Below are 5,950 nucleotides of genomic sequence, written 5' to 3'. Positions count from 1 at the left end.
TCGGCTCGGAGTCAGTACACTGTGTCTGACGGGGGTATTCATGTTAAACCGCGGCATGGTATCTCAGTTGAGTAGCACTATAAATCGGCATCAGTCCGGACTAGTATAAGCACCCACCACCCCTCCCTCCCATCACTTCACCTTGAAATGTATCTGTTCAATGAGCATTGTGTTAATGTTGTATAAATGTATTAAACACAATTCATTCTGATGTGTCAGTCTGGTACTGGTACTTATATTGCCACTGCTGAGCTAGAATTAACGCTTATCATTGTGACAGTGCTGTCAGAACTTGTATTACAGTTCATTGTTTGTTGGTACACAGTTTTCTTGTACTTGATGTTTTGATATTGTCGTTCCTTTCCCCTAAGAACTAATTCTCTGACAGCACAGTGTCAAAATACAGGACACATTTCACTGCGTCACAACGTTCCACGAATGTGTTTTGAGAGTGTGTGTCCTGTGTTTTATTATCATGATTTCAGATGAATACCTTTGCTGAATTAAAGAACATAAGTCCTTTCTGGCAAATTGATAAAGTTATTGCCAATAGTTGTATCTTGCAGCAAGTAATTACCATGTAATTTAACCATTTCAAATTAACAGTGTATTGTTTCCACAAATTTCCAATTCACTGTTACATTTTTGAAAAAAAAGTAAAAGGTCATTTTTACATTTGTAATGACACATAAGTTAAACTAACAGGGGAAAATGATCAACCTATTTTTTTCGAATTGTTAACATTCCGTGTATGAATCCAGCTTACTGATTCAGAATTCAACGTTTTCAGGTATCAGATGTCCATGTAGCTGTTTGTGTAACGTAGCGCGAGTCCTGAACGACCTCAACGCTCGTACATAAATAGAAATAGGTTCTTGAATTAAACCCTAATTTCGGGCGGTCCGAATCCATTGCTCAAAGCAGCTTGACTCAGGGAACTAAAGTACAACATCGGAGCAGATTTACATATAGTTTATTGAAATAACATTCTCATACAAAAACAAGCTATGATATAAGAAACACTGCTCTGACTCAATAATATAGGAATGGCGGGTTGAAAAAGATCTATCTTACCTAGCACGTGTTAAATAGAATGATAGGTCAAGTATTTCCCCGACAGCTACTCGAGATGACAGCGAGTGTTACAAAATAATAATGCGACAATTTACATCCTACAACATTTCAATAACATGTCTACAAGTCATGAAGCGTGATTTTTATGCAGAAACGACAGCTTGTATATCCAATCAGGGACTGGCTTTCTTCGCTCTTCAGCCTAGCCAATCAGTGTCTACGACTCTTGGCCGATGACACCCAATCCTGTCGGAATGCTAGTCGTAGATCGTTTGGTTTCCGATAACTTGCGAAGACAAAGCAACTGCTAAAATCGTTACAATAGCATGTTGCCTTTGAACTGAGTGAATGCATAGAGGTTATCACGCGAGTATTTTGGAATAGTAAATACATTGTGTCAGAATATTTACCTTCCCAAAACGCACAAGCGGGACCACTTCATCATGGAACGTCGTTCTTAATTTCTGTCGCCGAAAGACCAGAAACTTCCCAGGTATGCGCGAATTAATATATATTACGTCAGAAGGTCAGTGATGTGTTATTGGGGCAGCAACAGCAGTCAAAATAGTTCCAATTCAAACCTGTTTCCTAGACAGTGGCGAAAAAACATACAGGCAAAATGACAACTGCCAACACATATGGTTTCTACAGGCCTTTCTTGGCAATATATCGGTCCGCTTGATAAGAGTACCCGCCCGTTATCAAAGTTACTCTAACCCTAGTCCGTGAGACTTTACGAGTCTTCCTGTCCTGTCATAGTGTTATTAAGTGCAGTGTCAGATGTACACACTGCGACAAATTAAACAAGGTACCATAATTCGGCCCGAAGCTGCAGAGGTGTACTTTTTTTTTAAAAATAATAACAATTATCCCAGTAGTTTCTCCAGGTTCCCGATGGTCATTTCAGACTCGATCTCCGATAAACAAGGGCAGTGCCATGTTTGTTTGTAAACACTGAAAGAAGTACCTACCTGACCTTTCATATTTGCAATTTTATCCGTATATGACCCCTCCCGATACTGGTTTTAATAGTTCGCTTAATCCTGCCGGGATACGTACTCGTTGTATGATAAAGTATAATATTTACAGCTTTGTAACTGAGAAGCAGTATTTCAATTTGGTCATGTGACAGCGTGATGCAGGGGGAAATATCCGAACTGTTGCAGTTGTCAGATGTTTAGCTCTTCAGTGAAACCCACGAGAATGAATTTAGTGCCCCAAAGCCTAGAAACATAACCAGGACAAATCTGTTATTTGAACACACGATCCTATGTTTTTAACACGCCAAAGGGACACACTCTGCACAGGGTATTACAACGCCTTATACGAGATGGACATCAATGCCCCGGTGATAATAACGTATATACGAAAATGGTTCAAAGAAGATTATTAAAGTTACCACTGTATTTCCTTTATCAAACACCCTACTAGCTTCTCATCTGAACAGTGCACGTGTACACATGCACTATATAAATTATATATATATACTATACATATACAAACGTGTATATTCACAAGATAATTTGAAAAATCTTAAATTCTCATGTTACAAATATTTAACGACTTTTTACACATATGTACCAGGGAGACAAGGAACTACCGAAAGTGGTACATTTAAAAAAAGATTCCTTTTTTAGATTTGTTACCTACTAAACACATAAAATAGAAACACAAGATCTTCCTCTCTATCCAGAATAGGTTTTTAATTGGCCTGGTGGTTCAAGGAATAAAAGTGACAAAGCTCTTTTCATATGTCAGAAAAAATCTGCTGGTTTCAGGTGAATTCTGTTCTGCCGAAGCAGGTTTCCATTTAATGTTAGTAGTTGGTATGATCTCGGCTCTGACAGGGATTTAACCACTTTGCCGTTGACCCAGCTTTTGGAGTTATTTTGAAACATGACTACATCTTGTCCAGGAATTCAGTTTTGATAGATTTCCTGCATGAGCGTCAAAGTGACTTTTCTGGTAATTCTGACGCTTTTGAAGTCTCTCGACGTTATCTTCATCAGACTGTGCTCTCTGCAGTCTGCCAGTTGTTGGATGCTGAGTTCGGTAATCTCTGTGGTTCAAGAGTTTTGCAGGTGATTGTAGGTCCGTATCAACAGGTGTTGTCCTGTATGACAGGAGTCCAAGATATGGGTCTTGACCTTCAGCTTCAGACTTTTTCAGTAAGTTCTTCACGGCTTGACCAATTTGATATCCTGACAATATTATGTAATAGCGCAACTCATTACACTCATGATGTCAATCACTAGATTGTCTGGTCCAGACTCGAATATTTACTGACCGCCGTCATATAGTTGGAATATTGCGGCTTTAAACATCAACCAAGTCACCGAGTCTGACCACCCGATCCCGTCAGTCGATGGTCGACAAGCATGGGTTGCTGAAGACCTAATCCGGATCTTCAGGGTTCTCCTCTGCTATGAGAGGATTACATTCGAGCATGTCCTGCCTACTGATTTTTCCACAAGGGATAAATATTGAACGCAAAATCAGTTAAGGATCCCTTCAAGAATGCTCATTTTCATTTCATCAAAACATTTAAAAAAGAAATGGGATCATTTAAAAAGGTTTTGTATAAAGATTCGTATTAAATAAACTGGTGGTGATGATTAATTAGTCACTGAGATTGTTGTTGGCTACTCTAGCGAAGGGGGATAGAAAAGGGAGAAATAACTGTGCTCCCAAAAGGTCATGTAACTGTGTTGTGAGTGGATGCCCAGCTTTGTCCCAAATACAGTATCTTAAGCGACATGATTGAGTGGCTCGATCATTTTATTACCGTCTTCGCAATGCTTGTGATTTTGACGCAGAGGTCCATCCATGGTACGACCCAGAATATGTAGAGGGCGTCATGGAAAATGAATGAAAATTCTTTTTCACGATATTCCAACTATATGCCGCAATATTCCAACTATATGACGGCGGTCAGTAAATATTCGAGTCTGGACCAGACAATTTAGTGATTGACATCATGAGTGTAATGAGTTGCGCTATTACATAATATTGTCAGGATATCAAATTGGTCAAACCGTGAAGAACTTACTGAAAAGTCTGAAGCTGCAGGTCAAGACCCATATCTTGGACTCCTGTCATACAGGACAACACCTGTTGATACGGACCTACAATCACCTGCAAAACTCTTGAACCACAGAGATTACCGTACTCAGCTTCCAACAACTGGCAGACTGCAGAGAGCACAGTCTGATGAAGATAACGTTGTTCTAAATGGCATTGGGAGCCGTGCCAATTTACACTTGTCAGGGGGGTACTCAAAGTACGTGATCTAGACTACCAGTTGTCGGACTTTCACTTTTGTGGAAGCCTCGGTGGCTGAGTGGGTTAGATCGCTGACTTGGTGTGCTGGCAATTAGGTGCCTCACCCTGGCAGGTGTAGGTTCGAATCCCGGACGGGACTCAACCCTAAAAAAAGTACTAGAGTCTGTACTTTACTAAGGAAGTGTTATCCCAAATCTAACATTTGACCACTTTCTAAATGGCATTGTGTATTCATATGTATGAATTGCTAATATTACTTTTCGCAGACGATGTTAGACTAATTTCTGATACTGTTAATGGGCTTCAAATACAAATAGACATATTGTTTCAGTATACCATCTCCTGGAAACTAACTGTTAATACAGATAAAACGAAAATTGTTGTTTTTAGAAAGGGGGGTCCTCTTGCATCCAGGGAAAAATGGTATATAAATGGGCAACAAATTAATGTTAAAAAACTTATAAATACCTTGGTGTCATTTTTCCTTTTAATCTGAAACTAAGTCACCTCGTCAACGATCTTGCGCTACGAGCTAAGAGAGCCCTCATTACTTTATTTGTTGTTCTTGATAAACTCGGTTTGTCTTCCCTGCCTGTTTTCCTAAAACCTTTTGATTCTCAAGTTAAACCAATTTTGTTATATGGTTCAGAGATTTGGGGTCTCGAAAAATATCACATCTTTGAAAAAAGTCACTTAACTGCATGTAAATGATTCTTAAATGTTGGCAAATCTACCCCAAATTGTATGGTGTATGGTGAATGTGGAAGACATCCCTTATATATCTGTTCTTATGTACGCGGTCTAAAATATTGGTTAAAGATTACAGAAATGTCACCTGATCGTATTCCACATAAATGTTATGAAATGCTGAAATACCGCGACAATGTTGGTTTTATAACATGGGTCACTAAAATCAGACAACTTTTATTTCTTCATGGATTTGGATATATTTGGATTTACCAAGGTGTTGGAGATAAGACAGCATTTCTTAGTGTATTTAAACAAGTTGCATCTGATATGTTTATCCAAGAATGGAGAGCTACATTGGAAAATAGTTCAAGATACGACCTTTATAAAACAGTACTTAACAGAAATAACAGACAGAAAAATAAGAGTGTGTTTTACACGTTTTAGATTAGGTTTGAACAATTTAGTATGTAATACGGGTCGTTTTTCCTCAGTTTAAAAAAAATATGCGTTTTCTTGAGGTTATTTGCCTTTATTAATCAAATGCTTTAACCTCCTCTTGTTGTGTTGTGATGCGATTTATTTTTCACAAAATTGTACACGTGCACATGTCTGTGTATATAAGTCTGCATGTTTATACTTGTACATATACAAAATCGTATATATATATAATATTATTGAATGCATATGGGCCTATGGCTTGAATACAATAAATGATGATGATAAGGGAAATACAGTGGTAACTTTAATAATCTTTTTGAACCATTTTGGTATATACGTTATTATCATCGGGGCATGGATGTCCATCTCGTATTAGGCGTTGTAATTCCCTGTGCAGAGTGTGTCCCATTGGCGTGTTAAAAACATAGGATCGTGTGTTCGAATAACAGATTTGTCCTGGCTATCT

Source organism: Haliotis rufescens, unplaced genomic scaffold, assembly GCF_023055435.1.
Source record: "Haliotis rufescens isolate VD_foot unplaced genomic scaffold, xgHalRufe1.0.p SCAF_8, whole genome shotgun sequence".
Lineage (NCBI taxonomy): Eukaryota > Metazoa > Mollusca > Gastropoda > Lepetellida > Haliotidae > Haliotis > Haliotis rufescens.
Note: the sequence above shows the minus strand (reverse complement) of the source record.